Source organism: Phacochoerus africanus, chromosome 4, assembly GCF_016906955.1.
Source record: "Phacochoerus africanus isolate WHEZ1 chromosome 4, ROS_Pafr_v1, whole genome shotgun sequence".
Lineage (NCBI taxonomy): Eukaryota > Metazoa > Chordata > Mammalia > Artiodactyla > Suidae > Phacochoerus > Phacochoerus africanus.
The window spans coordinates 113,762,345-113,786,850 of NC_062547.1; the positions used below are offsets into that span (position 1 = coordinate 113,762,345).

At 39.0% G+C, this 24,506-nt stretch overlaps 1 protein-coding gene across 2 annotated transcripts in view; it reads left to right on the plus strand.

Moving 5' to 3' along the window:
* The first annotated feature begins 657 nt into the window (after positions 1–657).
* Positions 658–24,506, plus strand: part of FER (FER tyrosine kinase) — a 432,134-nt gene continuing 408,285 nt past the window's right edge. For both annotated transcript variants that reach the window (XR_007134557.1, XM_047778393.1), the window contains exons 1-2: positions 658–712; positions 22,935–23,075. The gene's annotated coding sequence lies outside the window, so the exon portion shown is untranslated. The remainder of the gene's footprint in view (positions 713–22,934; positions 23,076–24,506) is intronic.

Below are 24,506 nucleotides of genomic sequence, written 5' to 3' on the forward strand. Positions count from 1 at the left end.
TAGGGTCCGCGCCCGTTCCTGGAAATTTCAGCACCCGGGATCGCCCAGCAACCCCCCCGGGCACACTTAACATTTTAATCACGCCTCCGCCCCCACCCTCCGAATTCCTTTCCGGTTGCCGACCCGCCGGGTAGTCCCTTCCAGGCGGCCCCAGCTTATCACCCCCCGGCCCGGCCGGGAAGTGGCCGCGGCCAGGCGAGACTCCCAAAGTTTCCTGTGACGCTGCTGTCCGCCTTTGGCCGCATCCCGCCCTCACTCCCATCCTGGCAGCGTAGACACCAGCCAGAGAGGAGCAAGCTAAGGGACCAGAACAGCAGAGTCAACAGAAGCACCTCGGGACCCGGGCCGAACCGGGGAGCGGGTTTAGACAGCAGCCGCCGCAACTTCACGCCTCCCTTCGCCACGCCCGCAACCTCTAGTCCGCGCGCGCCCACCGGGCTCGGAGCCCGAGTCCCACCCATCTCCGGCCGCGGCCAATCTGCCGCGCCCCGCCTCCTGGGAGGTGGTGGAAGAGGGGTTGGGGGTCGGGAGGCAGCGCCCGCCTTCGGCTGGTGCCCATTGGCTGAGACCTCGAGGGTGCCCAGAGACCGGAGTACAGCGGGATTGGCCGCGGAGGCTCGTGACAGCGGCGCCCATTGGCTCCGGCCGCCCCCGTGACGCGGGGTGGCGACTGGCTCCCGTGTCTGAGGGGCTCCTGCTTGTCAGGTTCTAGGTAGGTGAGTTTCGCGCCACCGGCGACAGGCGCTGTTGCCCGGGGCAACACCGGGGAAGGGGGGGAAGAGTAGGGAAGGCCAGCCGAGAACCGGGGCAACACTCTCTGCCCGCAGGGGGGCGCTTGGGGCTCAGCTCTGGTGCGGCGGCTGCGCCGAGGGTTCTTTCTCCGCCCTCAACCACCCCCCTCCTGCCCCCGGCTTAGGGGTCTTGCCTCCGTCCTACGCCCGCGGCGGCGCATTCCAGTTTGGGGCTTGGGCCGGGCTGCCCACCCGGCCGGGCGAGGCCCGCTCCTCCCACCCACCCGGGACTAGACGCTGAGGGGGCTGGTGCCGGCGCGAGAGGGCAGAGGCGGGCGCGATGGCTCCGCCCCGTCGCCGGGTCTGGGGGCTGCGGGGTTTGGGGCGGTGCAGGGAGGACTGTGGGCACCGCCCATCACGCCTGCACCCCTTTCTCTCGGCGCGCTCACTTCTCACTCGGCGGGGCTCTCTGGCTGGGGCGGCCACCTACACCCCCTAGGTATTGCCCCACCCCTTCCTACCGCTGGGGCCCTGCGGTCTCCCTGGACCGGCGCAGTCCGCCCCCAGTTCTTCTCATGTCAGCTTCACCACCCCTTTTATCCTCCACCTTCCATCATATTTCAGTCCTGGCCAGGGGTAACCCTCGAGGGATAGATTAAGTCTGAAGCTAGCGCAACTGAGGCAATTTCTATTCCCTCTTTGCCATTTAGGGTTGAGGAGGTGTTTGGAGTCACCTTCGGGTCAGCTCTCTGCCTTAGTCTACTTTAGGATCAACTTTCTGAAACCCGCTAATTGGGTCGGTGTTGATAGGGTGGTACGTCATTGCACAAATTAACTGTGAAGTTGTTGCTTTTTACTTTTGGGCATTTGTGATTTTGATATATAGTACTATGCAGTCCAGAGTTTAATAACTTATTAAGGCTGGTACTTTCATTTTCGTTTGCCTTATGGTTAAAAAATCTTAATCTTTTTAATTCATACGAAGCTGCGGGTATTCATAGTACTCTATCAATTTGATATAACTTAAAGGTGTAGTGCCATTTTTTCTTTTTCTCAAGATAATTTAAAATGTTTTTAAAAATTCTCAAATGGAGTCACCGATATAAAAACTGTAATAGAAAAATCAGTAAGAATAGACCAAAACTATTTTAGTAATTAAAGACTAGAAAGTACTTTTCAACCTATGGAATGGGAAGGGGAGTTTAAAAAAATCTGTTGCAAAGTGTAATTATTTCACTGTGCAGTGTTGTAGTCCTGGTGTATGTAGCTATATGGGCTTTCGGAACACATATTTGTGAAGAGCCACACATTTGTCACTCAATACAAAGGAAGGCTCAGTGTATGTTTTGTGATTCGGGAAATCTTTTCTCTTAGTTCTCTCAAGAAAACTATGCTTTCAGAAGTATTGGAAATGTATTGAGAGTGTATAGGCATACTTGGAAACCCTTTCTCTAGTTTTTTTCATGAAAGACAGTTGGTGAAGATCTGTTTCTCTTACACACTGGTGGTTGGCAGCATTAAATACCTATTATGTAAAATTATATAGGGTCCAGTTAATGCAGCTTCTGCTGTATTTCAAAGGTTGATATCAGTAGTTGAAATGATTCAGGCTTTTGATCGACACATTCTTTTCATCTTAAAGTGTTATGTATCTATAACTCTGGTCTGTGAATGTTTCTCATTTGCAGTTTTTTCCTCCAGTATTTTACTATGAAAAATTTCAAACAATGCAGGAAAGTTGGATTGTGTGCTGAGTACTCACCACTTACACAGCAGTAACATTTTCAAGACAGCTCTTATATGGTATATATATCCTCAGGAACAGAGAAACTGAAATTATCAAGTTTGAAAACCAGTATTATATAAATATATGTGTATCATACCAAAATGTTGTGGATTACTCATTTCTCTTTGTAGATGGAAATAGTGTTTATAAAGACTATACTAATTTAATTACATGAAACTATTATAAAGCAGTCCTGTGAGTAGAAAGTCATCATCTTTTTAAATCAAGGGCTAAATGAATTAATTAATTCATTTTGGCAATCAGAAAAAAAGGTAATCTGATAACTCGTTATACAAATAAAAATTTTGTCTTAAAATTGGACTTGTGTTAATAGATTATAGTTTTGTACTTGATTTTTATTTTTATTTTTATTTTTTTTTTTGCTTTTTTAAGGCCTCACCCTTGGCATATGGAAATTCCCATGCTATGGGTTGAATTGGAGCTACAGCTGCCAGCCTATACCACAGCTGCAGCAATGCCTGATCAATGCCTTATCTGTGACTTACACTGCAACTTGCTGTGGAGCTGGATCCTTTACCTGCTGAGAGAGGCCAGGGATCGAACCTGTGTTCTCATGGGTACTAGTCAGCTTCATTACAGCTGAGACACAATGGGAACTCCTGTACTTGGTTTTTAAATGAGCATCTTTGGAAGACACTGTCAAGGGACTATCAATTATGCTCTGTTTTGGTAACATTAAATTGGATCAATCTTATGTATGTTATTTTGGAATAAGAATATGTTTTTGTAATGGAAAAAGAAAGCTTACAAATGTGCATCTCTTTAGTAGAACTCTTCCATGGAAAACAAAGTTATCTCAAGAGATTTAAGTTAATTTTGATAGGACACAAACCCATCTTGGGTGTTGTTTTATGATGTTGCTAAAAGAATTTTAATACAGAATTTTACCTTATGGTAAAAGAATAAGAAATGGGATAAATTTACACATGTATATTATAATTTTCCCATACTTCAGAAATTCCTGCAGTCTTTTAAAAAATTTATTTATATTATAAAATAGTTCATTTATAGTGTCATGTCAGTTTCTACTGTACAGCATAGTGACCCAGTCAATGTTTGTGTGTGTATATATATATATATATACACATTTTTTTTCTCATACCATCTTTCATCATGTTCTACCTCAGGACATTGGACATAGTTCCCTGTGCTATACAGTAGGATCCCATTGCTTCTCCATTCCAAATGTAATAGTTTGCACCTATAACCCCAAACTCCCTGTCCCTCCCATTTCCTCCCCTTCCCCCTGGTAACCCCAAGTTTGCTCTACCTGTCTGTGATCTGTTTCTGTTTTGTATCTGGGGTTATTTGTGCCATATTTTGGATTCTACATATAAGTGATACGCTCTTTCTGATTTATTCCACTCAGTGTGAGAATCTCTAGTTGCATCCATGTTGCTGCAGATGGCATTAGTTTATTCTTTTTTATGGTTGAGTAATATTCCATTGTATATATGTACCACAGCTTCTTAATCATTCATCTGTTGATGGACATTTAGGTTGTTTTCATGTCTTGGCTGTTGTGAATAGTGCTGCAGTGAACATATGGGTGCATGTATCTTTTCAAATGGAAGTTTTGTCTGGGTATATGCCTGAGAGTGGGATTGCTGGGTCATATGGTAGTTCTATATTTAGTTTTCTGAGGAACCTCCATGCTGTTTTCCATAGTGATTGTACCAATTTACATTCCCACCAACAGTGAAGGAGGGTTCCCTTTTTCTGTACACCCTCTCTAGCATTTGATATATTTGTAGACTTACTAATGATGGCCCTTCTGACTGGTATGAGGTGGTACCTCATTGTAGTTTTGATTTGCATTTCTCTAATAATTAGTGATGTTGAGTATTTTTTCATGTGCCTACTGGCTAACTGTATGTATCGGAGAAATGCCTGTTTAGGTCTTCTGCCTATTTTTTGACTGGGTTGTTTGTTTGTTTTTTGTTGTTGAGTAGTATGCATTGTTTGTATATTTTGGAGATTAAGCCCTTGATGGTTGCATTGTTTGTAAAGAGTTTCTCCCATTCTGTGGGTTGTCTTTTTTTAATGGTTTCCTTTGCTGTGCACAAGCTTTTGAGTTTAATTTGGTGCCATTGGTTTATTTATTTATTTTTTTGTCATTATTCTAGCAGGTGGATCAAACAAGATGTTGCTGTGATTTATGTTAAAGAACATTGTGCCTATGTTTTCTTCTAGGAGTTTTATGGTATCTGCCCTAACATTTAGGTCTTTAAGCTATTTTGAGTTTATTTTTGTGTATGGTGTTAGAGAGTTTTCTAATATCATTCTTTTACATGTAGTTGTCCAGTTTTCCCAGCACCACTTACTAATGAGACTTTCTTCACTTCTACTCTTTAGTATATGAATCTCGCTTTTCCATTTCAGTTTGCCTGTCATACTTTTTTCCTTTAATAACCATTTCCTTTTTGCTCTGACATGCAGTGGCTTGTTGTGAGATCTCAGTTCCCAGACCAGGGATTGAACCTGGCCTGCAGTGATGAAAATACCAGGTCTTAACCACTAGACCACCAGGGAACTCCCAGAAACTAATTTCTTAAATAATAAAATTGAGCTGTGTTTCAGAATTTATACAGATTGCCTCATTGGTATTTTTCCATATCTCATTTGCCTTTGGCATCTTTTCGTATGGTTAATTTATCATGCCAAGCTATTGAAAGATAAAAGAGAACAAGCTGGTCACAGTTTTGGAACTTTGGAAAAAGTAAGATGTTCAGATATTTTTAAATCAAAGCTCCAAGTTTTTTCCTCACTGCCTCTCTGCTTTCCTTTTTTCTTCCTCTCTTATTTTTATTATAAAAGTTACAGGCTTTAAAATCAGTGCACAGAGCTATATAGAAAAAAGTTATCAAAAATTCCATAATAGCTAATGTTTTGGAAAATAACTGGAACTTTTGTTTCTTCTGTAAGACTCTAGCAATCATTCCAATTTTATGGTCTTCATTGGAGTGTGTCACACTTAGATCTAAAGCTTGGAGGTGTTCCTGAACTTAGGACTCAGTTACCCTAAATTAAAAGAGGGATGCAAGATCTGAAGAAAAATGGAAAAGAATCAATAGAGGACAGAGTAGAGTCAGAACAAAAGAATTAGACCTAAGCAATTACTCACTTTTTCTTTTTTCTTGAGCATAAGTATAGTCCCCATTAACCATATGAAACTGCTATATGACTGACAAAATATGGATCCTCACAAGTTTTTTCTTTGGAATTCAGACTGTCTTAGTAAGATGAAGTTTACTTAGTGCCTGTCCAGAAAAATTTTCCGATTTTATTTTTGGGGGAATATTTCATATTCAGCTTTTAAAAAGTCTAACGTCATGATTTGGAATGATTTCTTAAATATTCATATATGCTTATCAAACTATGACTAATTTTTAGCCTGTACTTCATCACCACTCATGATAATTATGCTTAATATTGTCTCCTTTTTAAGAAGGTTTTAATTAAAACACTGAAAATTTCAGTGTACGTGTTTCTTGCAATTTTTCAGGGTGTAGTAAAAAGAAGATTCATTTATTTTGGAACCAGATAATCTGGATTTCAGTCAGAAATTAGAGTTTCCTTCTGTGGGATCTTGGACAAGTTTCTTAATGTCTTTAAATTATAGCTTCCTCATCTGTAAAATGGGGATCATAAAATTTCCTCATAAGTTTGTTAGGAAGAAGAAATCAGACAATCTAGGTAAAATGCCTAATTTAGTAAGTGGTCCACTTTGGCATTCAGTTCCTTGCACTGTAGTTATCATTTTATCTCTTTTAGTATTATTGCTTTTATTCTACAATCCTAAAAGTCCCTAGGCTTTAGACTTAGGAAATTAAAATAATATGCATTAGGAGTTCCTGATGTGGCTCAGTGGTAATGAACCAGACTATATCCATAAGGACACAGGCTCAATCCCTGGCCTTGCTCCGTGGGTTAAGGATCCGGTATTGCTGTGAGCTGTGGTGTAGGTCATAGATGAGGCTCGGATCCAGCACTGCTATGGCTGTGTATAGGCTGGTGGCTACAGCTCTGATTTGACCCTGAGCCTGGGAACTTCCACATGCTGTGGGTGAGGCCCTAAAAAGACAAAAAAAAAAAAGTGCATTAAATGAATGACATTTACATTTGTAAAAAATCAAATAATTAGAAATATGTCAGATTAGTTTTTTTAAAAAAATATTTCTTGGGTTACTGTATCTCATCAGTAATAATCAGAAATTTACCTTAAATGATTTTTACCTCAAAATATTTCCAGTTTTTCTGAATTCCAAAATTATTTTTCTTTTACCTTTGATTATCATCTGTTGCTGGATGGTTTCCCTAAATTCCTTTCTTTTCCACCACAACTATTGGCTTAAAAGTGGTACAAAAAAGCAAAATGTTACCTTCTTAGATCTCTAACCAGTATTCCCACCACTTTAAACTATGTTTACATATTCTGTTTAAAACTTAAACTTCATTTTCAAATGTAATAGTATATAAAACTGTTAATTAAATGTGTTCTGTCTCCTATTGATATACATATAATTTTTTTTAGACAGCGATATTTTACAAATATCCTTGTTTCAAAATGTGTGTTCTATAAGTATGAGGTTCTAATTCTTAAAAAACACACTTAGAGCTTAAATGCACAGACCTGTCTATTATTGGGTGTTGTGAAGCAAGCACTGAACCGAGTGAAAAATTAGGATTTCAACTAAATAGTCCTTATTGTCTGATCTAGCAGTAAAACAAAGATTTTGTGATCTAAGTCAGTGATTCTCAGAATTTTTTTCTCCCCCCAAGATATTTACATGTGAGACATATTCTCTGGTTTTCTAGTGTTCCCTCTGTAATTCCATCTTACTCCCTCCCATGCTAGGAAGCATCTTAGAATGCTAGTGATTGAGAAATAACACCATTATAGGGTTAACCTTTAATCAGCTCTGATTTATTGAGAAGAGGGAGTCATTAAAAAAAATGTGTATACTAGTAACAAATACTTGAGACATACTAAGGTGTGTGGTGGTCCTATAGTTGAGGCCCAGGTTATTTCTCCATTTTCCTGAAATGAATGCTTCTTCACTTTTTTCTTACCAGTCTTGTAATGCTATAGAAGAAAAGATTATTGTACTCATTTTATGCAATTGATAATGAAGACTCGTGCATTTTTTTTTTCTTTTAGGGCCACAGATGCAGTTTATGGAAGTTCCCAGGGTAGGGGTTGAACTGGAGCTGCAGCTGCCGGCCTACATCACAGTTGCAGCAACGCCAGATCTGAGCCATGTCTGCAACCTACACCACAGCTTATGGGAATGCCGGATCCTTAACTCACTGAGTGGGGCCCACATCCTCATGGAAACTAGTTGGGTTCATTTCTGCTGAGCCACAATAGGAGCCCTGGACTCTTGGATTTTTAAGTCAGAGTAATTGATGATGAACATTTAAAAATGTTTGAGTAATAGCACTGTGGTCTTTATTATAAATAAAATAACATTATTGTAGAGAAATTGAAGTTAACTTTCCAGTAAAAATTATTTTACTTGCAGAAAAAGTATTTCCATGTGGAACAAATGGTTTTAGGAAAAGAGAAAACTCTTAAATAGTAGGATATTTATAATCTAGGAGTTTAGTATATATAAAAACGCTCTTTACATTGACTCAGTCAGAAAAGTTTCTTTAAAATTACATTCCAGAATTTCCTTCATGGCTCAGCAGTTAATGAACCCAACTAGGATCCATGAGGACATGGGTTCGATCCCTGGCCTCACTCAGTGGGGTAAGGATCCGGCGTTGCCGTGAGCTGTGGTGTAGGTTGCAGACGCAGCTTGGATCTGGCGTTGCTTTAGCAGTGGTGTAGGCCGGCAGCTATAGCTCTGATTGGACCCCTAGCCTGGGAACCTCCATATGCCGTGGGAGCTGCCCTGTAAAGCAAAAAAAGAAAAAAAAAATGCATTTCTATGAATAAGATTCCTCTTAAAATGGTTCATCCTACATGCAAGTAGTCTGTATACAGTTAGAGGTGAAGATTTAGAAAAACTATGTTCATTAGATCCTTGGCATTAGCAAGGGGTATTTCTTGAAATCTTTGTGGATCTAGGATTTAACTACCTCCACAACTTAAAGTCAGATTTAATTGAAAAGTTGAAGTGACCCCCTCAGACCCTTAATCATCCTATAAAAAGGACTCTAGTCATCAAAGTTGTTAAACAATTTTTTGCCTCTAAATGAAGGGCAGATGGTTTTGCATTACATCATTAGTATACATGCATTTCTTCTTGGCTCTTTTGTCCTGAAGTTTGTAGAACAAAAAGAGTATTTCTGGCTTAATCACAAAGCCTGCTGCACAGTCACAAAATTGAGTTAGTTCTTAGTCACTGTAATGCTTGTTGCTGTTTCTTGGTAATGTTTGACAGGAGTTGAACACTTCAGGAGTTTGTGTCTTTTTGCTCTCTGAATGTCTTTGGCTTGGGAGGATTTCCTAAGCTTCTCCCTTTAGTTGTTGGAGCTTTTTGTTAATTTCACAGTCTGCAAAGGAAAGTACATTTGACTCTTACACCAATATTCAGTTTTGGTAGCCACCCTAGCAGCCCCACTACCTCTTACTTCATAAGAATGTTTATACCGTGTTCAGACTTTTTCTTGAATTATATTTTCCTCAGAATCACATGCTTTCTATATACCTTCTTATACAGGTTAACCAGCATTTCAGCTTTCACTGATGTTTAGAAACTTTGCTTTAGTAGGCACAAAGGGGACATTTGTAGTCATTAGCTTTTTGTCTCAGTTTAGAGATGTATGATGGACTTTCTAATGATGCTGATCCAGTCACTGTCACATTTCTTATGCATTTTAAATTTCTCAAATTTACATTTTCTGGCTAAGCCCTATCACTTTATCTGGCCTCTTTACTTTCTCTATACTGAATACATTGGAATACTAGGGTAATTAAAGGGAAATGAACAATGCAGTTGTCTTAGAAAATTTTTAATAATAAATAACTTGGTAGATCATTATCCTGGTTATTTATAAATAATTATGTTGGACACATTATAAGAATCTTCATCTGGGTTTATATGCAATAGAACTTTTTACAAAGAAGGAAGCTATGTGTGTGCGTGCATATATATACATATGTATATGTGTACATATACAATATATTGTTTTATAATTTATTTATGCATTGACCTTTTTTGTTTGCTTTTAAATGATATTTTTCCATTAGAGCTGGTTTAGTGTTCTGTCAGTTTTCTACTATACAGCAAAGAGACTGAGTCACACATACACATATACATTCTTCTCATATTATCCTCCACTATGCTCCATCATAAGTGAGTAGATATAGTTGCCAATGCTGTACAGCAGGATCTCATTGCTTGTCCATTCCAAAGGCAATAGTTTGCATCTATTAACCCCAGATTCCCAGTCCTTCCCACTCTCTCCCCCTCCCCCTTGGCAACCACAAGTCTGTTTTCCAAGTCCATGAGTTTCTTTTCTGTGGGAAGGTTCATTTGTGCTGTATGTTAGAGTCCAGATATAAGTGATATCATACGGTATTTGTCTTTCTCTTTCTGACTTACTTCACTTAGTCTGAGAGTCTCTATTTCCATCCATGTTGCTGCAAATGGCATTATTTGGTTTCTTTTTTTTGTTTGTTTTTAGAGCTGCAGTGGTGACATATGGAGGTTCCAAGGCTAGGGGTCCAGTTGGAGCTACAGCTGTCGACCTATGGCACAGCCACAGCAACATCAGATCCAAGCCACATCTGCGACCTACATCATAGCTCATGGCAATGCCAGGTACTTAACCCACTGAGTGAGTCGAGGGATGAACCAAACCTGTAACCTCATGCTTCCTAGTCAGATTCGTTTCCACTGCGCCATGACGGGAACTCCAATTTTTTAAAAAAATTTTTCTTATTTTGTTCTTTTTTATGACTAAGTAACAATCCATCCTGTCTATGTACTACATCTTTTTACTCATTCATCTGTCGATAGACATTTAGATTGTTTCCATGTCTTGGCTATCGTTGAGTAGTGCTGCAGTGAACATGGTGCATGTGTCTTTTTCAAATAAAGTTTTGTCTGGATATGTGTCCAAGAGTGGGATTGCTGGGTCATATGGTAGCTCTATATTTAGTTTTCTGAGGTACCTCCATACTGTTTTCCATAGTGATTGTACCAATTTACATTCCCACCAACAGTGTAGGAGGGTTCTTTTTTCTCCACGCTCTCTCCAGCATTTGTAATTTGGAGACTTACTAATGATGGCCATTCTGACTGGTGTGAAGTGGTATCTCATGGTAGTTTTGATTTACATTTCTCTAATCATCAGTGATATTGAGCATTTTTTTATGTGCTTGTTGCCCATCTATATATCTCCTTTGGAGAAATGCTTATTCAGGTCTTTTGCCCATTTTTCAATGGGTTGTTGGGTTTTTTGCTGTTGAGTTGTATAAGTTATTTGTATATTTTAGAGAGTGAGCCCTTGTCAGTTGTATCATTTGAAATTATTTTCTCCCATTTCTGTAAGTGGTCTTTTTTTTTTTTTTTTTTTTAATGGTTTCCTCTCTTGTGCAAAAACTTGTCGGTTTGATTAGGTCCCACTGGTTTATTTTTGCTTTTATTTCTGTTGCCTTGGAAGACTGACTGGAGAAAAAATTTGTAAAGTTGATGTCAGAGAATGTTTATCCTATGTTCTCTTTTAGGAGTTTAATGTCTTCTCTTATATTTAAGTCTTTCAGCCATTTTGAGTTTATTTTTGTGCATAGTGTGAGGGTGTGTTCCAGTTTCATTGATTTACATGCAGCTGTCTAGTTTTGCCTCCTGCTTGGTTTTTGTTCCTCAGAATTGCTTTGGCAATTCTGGGTCTTTTGTGGTTCCATACAAATTTTTGGTTTGTTCTAGTTCTGTGAAAAATGTCCTGGGTAATTTGGTAGGGATTGCATTGAATCTGTAGATTGTTTTGGGCAGTATGGCCATTTTTATGACATTAATTTTTCCCACCTGGGAGCATGGAATATCTTTCCATTTCTTTGCATCCTGTTTTATTTCCTTGATTTATGTTTTATAGTTCTCAGCATATACCTCCTTGGTCAGGTTTATTCCCAGGTATTTAATTTTTTTGGGTGCGATCTTAAAAGATACTGTATTTTTGTATTCCTTTTCTAATATTTCATTGTAAGTATACAGAAATGTGACAAATTTCTGAATGTTAATCTTATATCCTGCTACTTTGCTGAATTTGTTGATCAGTTCAAGTAGTTTTTGGGTTGAGTCCTTAGGGTTTTCTATATGTAGTATTATGTCATCTATATAGAGTGACAATTTTACCTCTTCTCTTCCAATTTGGATACCTTTTATTTCTTTTGTTTCTGTGATTGCTGTGGCTAGGACTTCCAATACTATATTGAATAACAGTAGTGAGAGTGGGCATCCTTGTCTTATTGCAGATTTTAGTGGGAAGGCTTTCGGCTTTTCTCCATTGAGTATTATATTTGCTGTGGGTTTGTCTTTAATGGCTTTTATTGAGGTATGTTCCCTGTATACCCACTTTGGTAAGAGTTTTTATCATGAGTGGATGTTGGATTTTGTCAAATGCTTTTTCTGCATCTATTGAGATGATTATGTGGTTTTTGACTTTTCTTTTTGTTAATGTGGTGTATGATGTTGCTTGATTTGCATATGTCAAACCATCCTTGTGAACCTGGGATGAATCCCACTTGGTTGTGGTGTATGATCTTTTTTGATATGTTTTTGGATTCACTTGGCTAAACTTTTGAGAATTTTTTAGTCTATATTCATGAAAGATATTAGCCTATAATTTTCTTTTTAGGTAGTGTCTTTGGTTTTGGTACTTGGGTGATGGTGGCTTCATAGAATATCTTTGGGAGTGTTCTTTCTTCTTTACCCTTTTGGAAAAGTTTAAGAAGCATAGGTGTAAGTTCCTCTTTGTATGTTTGGTAGAATTCACTTGTGAAGCCATCTGGTCCTGGGCTTTTATTTGTAAGGAGTGTTTTTTTTTTGTCTTTTTGTCTTTTTGCCTTTTCTAGGGCCAATCCCACGGCATATGGAGATTCCCAGGCTAGGGGCCTACACCAGAGCCACAGCAATGTGGGATCCGAGCCGCATCTGCAACCTACACCACACCTCACGGCAATGCCGGATCCTTAACCCACTGAGCAAGGCCAGGGATCGAACCCGCAACCTCATGGTTCCTAGTCAGATTCGTTAACCACTGTGCCACGACGGGAACTCTTGTAAGGAGTGTTTTTATTACATATTCAATTTCATTTCTAGTGATCCGTCTGCTCAGTTGATCTGTTTCTTCTTGATTTGGTTTTGGCAGGCTTTAAGTCTCTCTAAAGTTGTCCATGTATTCTAGGTCTTCAAATTTGTTGGCATGCAGGTGTTCATAGTATTCTCTTATGGTTTTATTTTGTATTTCTACAGTATCCATTGTGATTTCTTTTTTTCAATTTCTTATTTTGTTTATTTGGGTTTTTTCTCTCTTCTTCCTGGTGAAATCTGGCCAGAGATTTGATAATTTTGTTTACCTTTTCAAAGAACCAACTCTTGGTTTTATTGATTTTTTCTATTGCTTTTTTAATCTCTATTTTTTTGATTTCCTTTCTGATCTTTATGATTTCCTTCCTTCTGCTGACTTTAGATTTTGTTTATTCTTTTTTCTACCTCATTTAGGTGTGGGTTAATTTGTCGATTTGTGGTTTTTCTTTTTTGAGAATGGCCTGTATTGCTATGAATTTCACTATAAGCACTGCTTTTGTGGCATCCCATAGATTTTGAATGGTTGTGTCTTCATTATCATTTGTCTTGAGGTATTTTTTAATTTCCTTCTTGATTTCCTCATTGACCCATTGGTTTTTTAGTAGCATGTTGTTCAGTCTCCATGTAGTTAGTTTTTTCTCATTTCTTTTCCTGTGGTTGATTTCTGGTTTCATGCCATTGTGGTCAGAGTAGATACTTGAAATAATTTTTCTACTCTTAAACTTGTTGAGGTTAGTACCCCAGTATATGGTCAATCTTTGAGAATGTTCCATGTGCCCTTGAGAAGAATGTATATTCTGATTTTTTTGGATGTAATGTCCTGAAAATGTCAATAAAGTCTAGCTTTTCTCTTGTGTTATATAGAATCTTTGTTGCCTTACTCATTTTCTGTCGAGAGGATCTGTTTTATCCCCTCCTCAACATTTTAACCTCTAACGAAGAAGCAGCTTCTGTCAGTAAAAGTTTGTGAGTAAATTATGTGGATTCAGATATTGTTATGGGGGAGGGGCATTGACATTTGTTTTGTGCCTGCTAAAAAGTGCTAGGCATTTTTGTACATTTGTTTTGACTTTCATCGCAACCCTATGGATTGGATAGCTTGTATTTTCTTTTTGTGATCCTGAACCAATCTTAGGTCATATGTTTTACTCAAGGAGACATAGCTATAAAGTGATACCTGGGATTTGAATTAGGTTTTTTATATGCTAAACCTCAAATAAATAATATGATAAAAGTCTAGATATAGTAAACCATTAGCAGTCCTGGATTTAATAGCAGTTTCAACTACCTGGGAATGACTTCAAAAAGTCTATGTTGAAGTATTTGAAGCTTGGCTGAAATGAATTCCTTTTATTGGAAGTAAGCCCCTAAAATATACATGACCCCAGCTACCTGCCCAATGCCCACATCTCACCTTGTCTTTGTTCTCTGTTTGAAGTTATCCTATTAATAACTTCTGTCAAGTGATAAATTGTTATCGAAAATTTTCCTGAAAAGGAAATCCAGCTGCTAGAAGTAAAGAAAGAGTAGGGGCGTAATGAAGTGGTAGATCTTAGCCAGAAAATTGCCATTTTTTAATAGGTTAAAAAATGGAATGTTGAATCCACTGAGTCTGGATGTAAATCAATCTACTACACCTTCTAGTGAAACAAAAGTTGACTTGTAAAATGTTGTTATTAAATGTTCTAGCTGTCAAAAATTCTCATGGTTTTTAGATTTCTTGAAAATGTTAGGAGTCTTATATTCATAAATTCTATCCCATTCCATTCTCTCGCATACTCAGCATATTTGAAAAAGATTTAACTGTTTATAAAAAGCTGCTACTTTCTAGAAATTAATTTCATTCTGACAAATATCTTAAAATACTAACATAAACAATGGTATTCTCACTTATGGGTGTCCTTTTCTGAGTTTCACAAATAATTATAATAAAAATGTAGCTAGTCTGTGGTGATGGCTTCTATCTAAGGCTTGGATGTCCTATTAGTATTTTGGAGCCTGATCTACCCTGTGACTGAAACTGTCATTCTAAGATTGAAGTGCCTTAGCTTAGAGACACTTTCTGTTATATACAGTGATATCATGGTTTTTGAAAAAGGATGACGATGATAAGAAAATAGACACGTCCTTAAGTTAGATTACATTGTAAAAATGCAGAGGTGTCCTGTGTTATACAAGAGGAAAGCTATTTTTGCAAGAATGGGACAGAGAGCCGGAAAGCATAAGATTCTTCCTTTTTTGGACATTCACTAAATGTTAGTAAAATACTAACTTCATGTAGGGCCTCACCTTATGGCTACAGATAGTTTTAAAGCTCAGAGAAACTTGAGAGAGAGAGAGAGAGAGAGAGAGAGAGAGAGAGAGAGAGAGAGAGAGAGAGAGAGAGAGAGAGAGAGAGAGAGAGAATGATGTAGTGGAGAGCATGAATATTAGAGCCAGACCCACTTAGAGTTGCATTTGTGCTACTATTAATTAGCTATAAGAATTTTGGGAAATAATTTAGTTCTTACATCTTCTTCTTTTTTTTTTTTTGGTTTGAAAACTAACATGAGTTTGATAACTGGTAATGATACTAGATTTTTAAATACCTTTCAGTTCTGTGAGACCAAAACCCTACTCACATTATCTTAGGGTATTGGAATGAACAGGAGTATGCTCTCTTCAGGCAGAGATGGATTCAAGGGCTCAAATAGTGGCCCCAGCAAATGCAGTGGCTTTTTCTTTCTTGTGTTAGATATACTTTCAGGTAGATTTTCTCCATATGGAGCCTCCCAATGGCTTCAGGCTTACATTCTTTCAGTTTAGCAAGCCCAACACGAAAAGAGCTTCTCCTACTCATAGTTTTAGCAGAAGCCCTAGATTACATTTCATTGAATGAGATGAGTCATTTTTCCATTTTAGGGGTCATTTTTCCAGATTTGATCCTGTTGTGGGTGGAGGGGAGTAGAGCATAGGATGATAAGCCATATGTGGAGTAGTTGTTAACTGCTGGACTGTGTTCAGCCAGGTGATCTGAACTATGAGGATTGAGAATCAGGGTGCGTGGACAAGCAGATGCTGGGCAAGCAGAACAAATCCTCCCAGTGTGCATCCCCCCCCTCTCATGTACACCCTTGAAAAAAATGCCCTCACCTAACATAATGCAGTCTTTCACTTAAAACTTCCAATGCACTTACCACTTCATGTCCCCCCCTTTCATGTCCCCCCCTTACCCTTTCATGTCTCCCCCTTTCATGTACACCCTTGAAAAAAATGCCCTCACCTAACATAATGCAGTCTTTCACTTAAAACTTCCAATGCACTTACCACTGGACCCCCAACAGAAGACAACTCAAAGACTTTTTTTAGGGCCACACCTATGGCATATGGAGATTCCCAAGCTAGGGGTCGAATCAGAGTTCTAGCTGCTGGCCTACACCACAGTCACAGCAACGCAGGATCTGAGCCACGTTTGCGACCCACACCACACACAGTTCATGGCAAGTCTGGATCCTTAACCCACTGGGAGGGGCCAGGGATTGAACCTGCATCCTCATGGATACAAGTCGGGTTCTTAGCCACTGAGTCATGAAAGGAACTCCAAGACTTGTTTAATTACTGCATCTAACTTTAAGTCTGGGATCTCCGGGTAATTTCGCTCAGTACTGTTTGAAAAGAGAGCCTCAGGGTGAAAGAACTTATGGTCAAATAAATGATAAATATAACTAATTGTAACAAAGCCAGTGTTCCTTGAAAAAGGAAAATTACATAAGGGTAACAAAAACTTTTAATTAGAAAAGAGAAAAAGGGGAAATAACCTGTAGAGATTTTCCAGTCAATGATATATATACATTTCACTGGACAGGGATAGCAGGGACTTTGCTTTGGCAGTGGAATAGGATGTTTGGTAGCCAGTGTGGCTGTCTCTTGTGGAAGAACTTTGTTGTTTTTCCTCATGGTCACAGCCAAGATGGATATTGAGAAGAATTCCCTTACTGGGAACTGGGCATGGCTTCAGTAGCACTTTGGCTATTGATGAGAGGTTGGGTCTAGGGAAACATCTTAAGGGTTGAGAAGTAACGAATCTTTGTTGGGTGCTTCTTAGACAGTACGGCTTTCTTTCTTCTTTTTTTTTTGCCTTTTTATGATTTCTTGGGCCACTCCTGTGGCATATGGAGGTTCCCAGGCTAGGGGTCGAATTGGAGCTGTAGCCACCAGCCTACACCACAGCCACAGCAACATGGGATCCAAGCCAAGTCTGTGACCTACACCGCAGCTCACGGCAATGTCAGATCCTTAACCCACTGAGCAAGGCCAGGGCTTGAACCCGCAACCTCATGGTTCCTAGTTGGATTCATTAACCACTGAGCCATGACGGGAACTCCAGTACAGCTTTCTTATAAACTTAGTACATTTTGAATTTACTTGTATTTGGTCAACTTCTCCCAAGTACTCAAAGCCTAAATCCTAGTCCTCAAATCAAACTGTTGCCTGGTATGTCTTTCACCATCTGCCATCCAAACCTAGTGAGTGGTTTTCCAACAGGGAGCATTTTTAATCTCAGTGGATGCTTGGCAATGTCTGGACGTTATTATTGTCACAATGGGGAGTTGTGAGGTGAGTAGGCAGGTGTTATTGGCATGTAGTAGGTAGTGCCCAAGGATGCTCATCCTACACTGTACAGGATAGCGTCCCACAACATAGAATCTTCAAGTTCACAATGTCAGTAAACTGAGGTTTGAAAGCAAGCAGATCCTAGCCTTCTTAATCTTCATTTTAGCCTGTCTCTAGGCTATTCAGAGCAACTTCTTGAGGTAACAACGCACAGCTAATGTGTCCCTGTTTTCAGGCTGTAAATATCTTTTTGCTAGGATGCTTGGGGAAGAGCCTGGTGCTCTAGGCTTTGCCCACCTTTTGCTTTGTGTGGTTAAAGACTTGAATTTTAGTTTAGGGACACTTGATTTTCATTGATGTAAATTGCAAGATTATTAGCCACTTTGGATTTGTAGTGACATACAGGAAAGATTTTCCTTTTATTAAGATTTCAGGAATTCCCATCATGGCTCAGCAGAAACGAATCTGACTAGCATCCATGAGGACGAAGGTTTGATCCCTCACTCCACTTAGTGGGTTTGGATCCGGCGTTGCTATGAGCTATGGTGTAGGTGACAGAATTGGCTCGGATCCCCCACTGCTGTGGCTGTGGTGTAGGCCAGAGGCTGCAGCTCTGATTTGACTCCTAGCCTAGGAACCTCCATATGCTGCATGTGCAGCCCTAAAACAAAACAAAACAAAACAAAACAAAACTGGCTTCGCTCAAAGTGTGCTTCTTTTTTGAAGGAAGGCTGCTACATGTTAGGCAATATACCAACATCCTAACAATTTTTGAAGAACTCTACACTTCCACCCTTAGTAGGCAATAAGTCTCATTTGCAAGAGATGGACATTTACCACATATTTTGCTTAGTAAGGATTGCTGACCTCTCACCTTTCATTTTCTCTTATTTCAGTTCACCACTTTAGGGCTGTCATTTGTAATAGCTAATTTCCAGCATAAATTTCTTTATTTGTCAGTATTCTTTTGCATGTCACTGATAGAAATCCAATGAAAAAATCATTCTCTCCTTTTTCTGTAAGTGGCACCTCCATTTTTGTTTATGCTCAAACCTCAGTGTTATCCTCGATTCTTTTCCTTTGACTTCCCCCACAAAATATTCCAGTATATTCTCTTGGCTTCAAAATATATCTGAAACCTGACCAGTTCTTACCACCTCTACTTGGGTCACTCTGGTTCAACCCCACCTTCTCTCTCCTACATAACTTGTAGCAAGTCTCCCTGCTACTACTGCTACTCTCAGAATATTAGTCCCAGAATACTAATGTTGTTATTCTTTTTTGAAGAGTAAGAGATCACATCACTTCTTTCTCACAATCTTTCAGTGGCTTCCCATGTGACTCAGAGTACAAGCAGTCATGCTCTCTTTCCCATATTAAGGATCTTTCTTTGAGCTCAGCATTTTTGCTTTTTTTTTTTTTTTTCTTTTGCCTGTGCCCATGGCATACGTAAGTTTCCAGACCGGGGATTGAACCCGTGCCACAGTGGATCCGAACTACAGCAGAAACAATGCCAGATCCTTAACTGCTAGGCCACCAGGGAACTCTTGAACTCAGATTTTGTTCTTGTCTCCACTGCCAACTCCTTTCAGTCCTCCTTGGTCTTTTTGAAGAGGTATTTTGCACCTATCTGTTCCCCCGGCCTGAATTCTCTTCTCCAGATACCCACATGACACACTTCCTTACCTCTTCTAGGTCCTTGCTCAAATATCCTTCCCCCGAAGGTCTTTGATTACCTAACATAAATCTGAAATCTCCTATCTCTCCCATATTTATTACCTTTTCCAGCCTTTTTCTTCATTATAATCCTTATCTTTTTCCTGCTTTTCCTTTTTTATGTCCCTTATCACCGCTTAGCGCTGTGTATTTTACTTACTTATTTTGTATTGTTTCCTCTCTCAAGAATATAATCTCCTCGAGGGCAGGGATTTTTGTGCATTTTGTGTGTGTGTGTAGGGAAGTGCATGACACATAACTTAGTAGCCTCTTAGCAAATACATTTTCTGAATGAATGAATGAATGAATGAAGAAAAAATAGTTTATTGCCTCATGTAACTGTTAAGGCTGAAACACTCCAGGGGAGAGAGATAGAAGTCTTCAGGTTTATTAGTCTAGAATGTAAGTCAATATAAGTAAAAAACAGAAATTAACATAAAAACTGTGTTTAAAAATATATATATAAGTAAGTGTCTTCAAGGGAAGGGAAGGAAAGGGCTTTATTTCTCCAACACTCATTGGAGGTTTCTCTCTTTAGGGACACACTATTTTCAGTTTGTAAGTCTGTCTGTTATACAAATATCCTTGTAGGATTGTTTGTTTACAAGGCTATAACTGTGCAGGAACTTGAGAAATCCAGAGCGAATAATTTCCCAACAGTAATTCTAATTTCCAGCCGCTACATCTGTGTACGCCTGAACTCACCTGAACTCAGTTATGATGAGATCTAGAGACAAAATATTTTCTTCATTTTTCTTCTGATCCCTTGGTGCTTCTTTGGGCTGGCTCACTGTCAAGTAGGTGTTCTTTCAGTTTAGCAACCTCAGCTGAAACTTCTCCTTCTAATTTTTCCTGCAAAAATTTTGGAACTGAGTCTTATTGATCCAGTTGGGTCTCATGCTCATTCCTGAGCTATTGCTTGAGGGCAGGGAATATGCTGATTATCCAGGCCTGGATGCCATTCTACTGGACCTATTCCAGCAACTTTGTGCTTTTTCCTGGAACTTGAGGGAGGGGATTGTTTAGTGCCACCCAAGTTAATGATTGGCAGTAATAGGAACATAGTTCAACAGAAGGCAGTTGAGATGCTGCTACCAAAAAAAAAAAGGGAGTGAAAACCAACACAGGTCTATCACTTATATGCACATGCAGCTCACTCTCATTTTTTTAAAGCTTAGAGTCTTACTGTATGTAGGCATTCCTACCTTATCTATTTTTTTACCTAACATCACATCATAAACAAATTGTCTTTGGAAACATGATTTTGAAGGGATGTAAAATTAAGTTTAAATTAATTGCTTAGATATTTGGTTTATCAGAATTAGATTTTGGTCTCTCAGAATTGGGATGTTACTTATTAAAGAGGCAGGAGAAGTAAAGGTAGGGCCAAGACTAAGGTGAAACAAGAGGGATGCCTGGGACACGAAGTGTAAGATGTTACTTTACTTGCACGTCCCTGAAAGTGAGTGTCTGTATGAATTTTGCACCCTGGGCACCTCTATGTCTCTGCCTAGGCCTTGTCATAAAGAGAAACACATTCAGGGAACAGGAGCTGTATTTGGCTATGGGTGTGAGTTAGAGATGGTAGCCTGTGTAGTTGAACAGGTTGGTGGGATGAATAAATTGCTTTAGAAAGCAGTCATTATATATTTTCACTTGCCTGTAGAAACCTTTGCTGAGCTCTAATAGGGATAATACCTTTGAAGTAATACAAGGAATCTCAGCTTTATCCCTGGGTTGTAGCAGCTTGAACAAAGAGTTGTTCCGTTTAGAGATATTATCAAGAAAGTTGTTGCTGATTTTTAATTCCAACTATTTCAGTATTGAGTGGGAAAAATACTATTTTTTTTTTGTCTTTTTGCCATTTCTTGGGCCACTCCCGCGGCATATGGAGGTTCCCAGGCTAGGGGTCTAATCAGAGCTGTAGCTGCCAGCCTAGGCCAGAGCCACAGCAACGCGGGATCCGAGCCGTGTCTGCAGCCTACACCACAGCTCACGGCAATGCCAGATCCTTAACCCGCTGAGCAAGGGCAGGGATTGAATCCGCAACCTCGTGGTTCCTAGTGGGATTTGTTAACCACTGCGCCACGACGGGAACTCTGAAAAATACTATATTTTAAATTGAAAAATAAAACTTACAAAAAAGACTTATGTTAGAGAGTGATGTGTAAGTAACACCTGGGTGCTGTGACTTGTTTCCTTAAGCAAGACATTTGACACTGCTCAATGTTGGGTATGAAATGCCTCTTGAATAGCTGTTCTTTCTTGTTCTTAGGTCTTTGAAAATAACTGTTTCTCTATCACTGAGAGAGGCCAGAAAATGGAATTCTAGGCAACGCTCAAGTTCTTTTACTGATAGAAAAGGCTAAAAACATTTAAATTAAACCTATTGTCCATTAATTTTGGGGCCTGTCTTTGGAGTGGAATTAGACAATATATATTATGTTTACACTTAGGAACACATTCACTACATTTTATTCCTTGGAAACCTTTGTAAGTAATACTCTTTATTATAATCTTGGGGGTTTAATTGAAGATGCTGTATTGAAAGCAATGTAAAAGTCATGTTTAAAGTTTTCATGTTTAAATATTATGAATTTAAATATGAAGCATGAATTTTATCATTTAATATAACAGCTCTCATCAAAGTCTTGCTTTACACCAAAGTGTACACATTAGAGAAAGTGGTAATTCACCTTGGAATTTCATTCTTTCAGTAGTCTCTTGTTTGGTGGCTATATTGTTCCAGGTATTGTGTAGGATGCTGGCTATATTAAGATAATAATCCCTCTCCTCAATCACATCACAGGTTAGTGAAAGGACAGGGATGTAATAACACTTTCATTATGTGTAGATGAGGCTTCCAACCCATTCTAGCATTGAGAACCTTGCCAAATCCAGAAGAGAATAAAATGCTTGTCTGAGGGCAAAAAAGGAACACCTGTGTAAATCGATCAAAAGCTTAGAAGAGTAGGAGACTTGGAAGATATTCTAGAAATACTGTTTGGTCAGTTTCCTGACCAGAAGGAAAGGAGTAATCTCATTTATTGGTAACATCTATAAAATGTCCTCTGATTTGTCTAAAACTCAAGGAAGCAGGGGAAGTGATAGGAAACAGAACAGGCAAACAAAAAAAGAGGCGCTTGAAAGAAGAGGGGAGCTGATTATAAACCAAAAAGTCAGGCTTAGAAATGAAAGGGCATGAGACAAAAAAGGAGAAACTGTGGCAGGGCTGTAAACTGCACATTTCAACATCAGTGATAAAGAAGAGAGCCAGTGACCAAGGAACATCTTAGAAATCCTCCTGGTTTCAAGGATTGAGAGAAAAGCCAATGCAAGGGCCATGCCTTGGCATACTAAATCATGTTAGACAGTGGCTGTTTGCCGGGAGAATCCTTCCCAAACCTTCCCAGCCTTTGACAAAGTTTTCCCTTACATAGTTAATTATTTCTTTGGGCTGTAATAATATCTCCACATATTACATATGAAATATTTAAAATTTTGCTGCTTCTGTTGTGTTTCAAACGAAGTTAGTTTCATGATGTGTAAGTGGAGAAAAACATCAATTACTTCTTTAAAACTGAGGAAATAGGTTAGGGAGAAGATAAAATGCATTACTCATTGGGAAAGTTGTGGAGAGAAAGGGAAGAGAGTTAGCAGGGGATGGACAGGCTGGGTAAGTATAGTGTTCTAATTTCTAATGTGGTGAACTTGATAACTGCCCAAGTTGATTTCCAGTAGGAAAATCCTCCTGACATTCCATGTATCCTTTTTTTTTTTAACTCTCTAGCATACAGTTCTGACTCCTTGAATTTTTTCTTGCAGCTCGTGTCTTCTGCCTAGGCCTATGAGCATTCCTGTGAGACTTCACATTTTCTCAAGTGTCTTCCTCATCTCTAATGTGTCATCCTTCAACGTGGACCTGCTACTTTAGCTAAGATATGACCAGCAATGAATAGTAGTAAGGTAGGATTCTTTTACTCTTCTTAGTAAATTACTAAAAAAAAAAAAAATGTGTGCGTATGTGTATGTATATATATATATACACACACACACACACACACACACACACACATATATATACGCATATCCCCCCCCCCCCCCCCGAGACTATGAAACAGCGTTGACTAATTTTACAGTATTCATTATGTTAGATTATTCTCCAACCTAGGGAGGCTACAATCATTTCATATTTGCTATTTATTTTTTGCTTGGCATTTACCCTACTGAATTCTATTCCATTTTTTTTCAAATAGTTTCACAGCCCCGTGTATTTTTCTTTCCCAGCCTGTGTGCCTACCAGTCCCATATTTTCAGCTAGCCTGGTACCAGAGTCAATATACCTTATTTTTCTTCCCAAACACTTGCTTCTCCTTCTGGTTTCTATAGTTCTACAATGGGCATTAGTATTCCATTATCTAATAGTCCTATATTCACTTATTATATCTTTTATTCATTTGATACGTGCTAATAGACTTCTGTTAAGGCTCAGAGAATTGCCTGAAACTGGGGATATAGTGATGAATACAGTGGGTATCCCATTTTTATAATTTGTTTCCTGGAGATAGGGACAGGTTAAAAAACTGACAAAAATAGCTATGATTTGTGGTACATTTTTTGAAGAAAAGCAAATGGCTTGGAGATAAGGTGATAGGAGCTACTTCAGATAGGGTGATTACAAAAAGGAGTTGATGTTTAAGACGAAACCTGCACAGGAGAAGAAGCTGTTATAAGGAGAGTGTGTGTGTGTCAGGGGGCGGGGATGGGAATGGTGGTGATATTTTTGGTGGGAAAGCATTCTCATTAGAAGGTATAGAAGATCTCATTGTAAATCCATTCCAAGAACAATAGTTTGCATCCGTTAACCCCAAGTTCCTGATCCGATCCTGCTGTGTAGCATTGAGAACTATGTCTAGATACTTAAATTGCAACACAACAATGGGAGGAAAAAGTATGTATACATGTATGTGTAACTTGGTCCCCATGCTGTACAGCGGAAAAAAAAAAAAAAAGGTATAGAATAGTAAAATAAGTCAGAGAAAGACAAATCCTGTATGTTCTTACTTTTTGTGGAATCTTAAAAAGCCAGACTCATAGAAAGAGAGAATGGAATTGTGGTTGCCAGAGGCTAAGGGGGGAAATGGGGAAATGCTGGTCAAAGAGTACAGACTCCCAGCTATAAGATGAATAAGTTGTGGGGGTGTAATGCACAACATGGTGACTGTAATTAAAAATCTTGTATTATGTACTTGAAAGATTTTAAGAAAGTAGATCTTAAAATGTTACCACCACAGAGTCACACACAAATGTAATTTTATGAAGGTACAAGAGATGTTAACCAGTCTTGGTGATAATCATATTATAGTATATACATTTATCTGATGATCACATTGTACA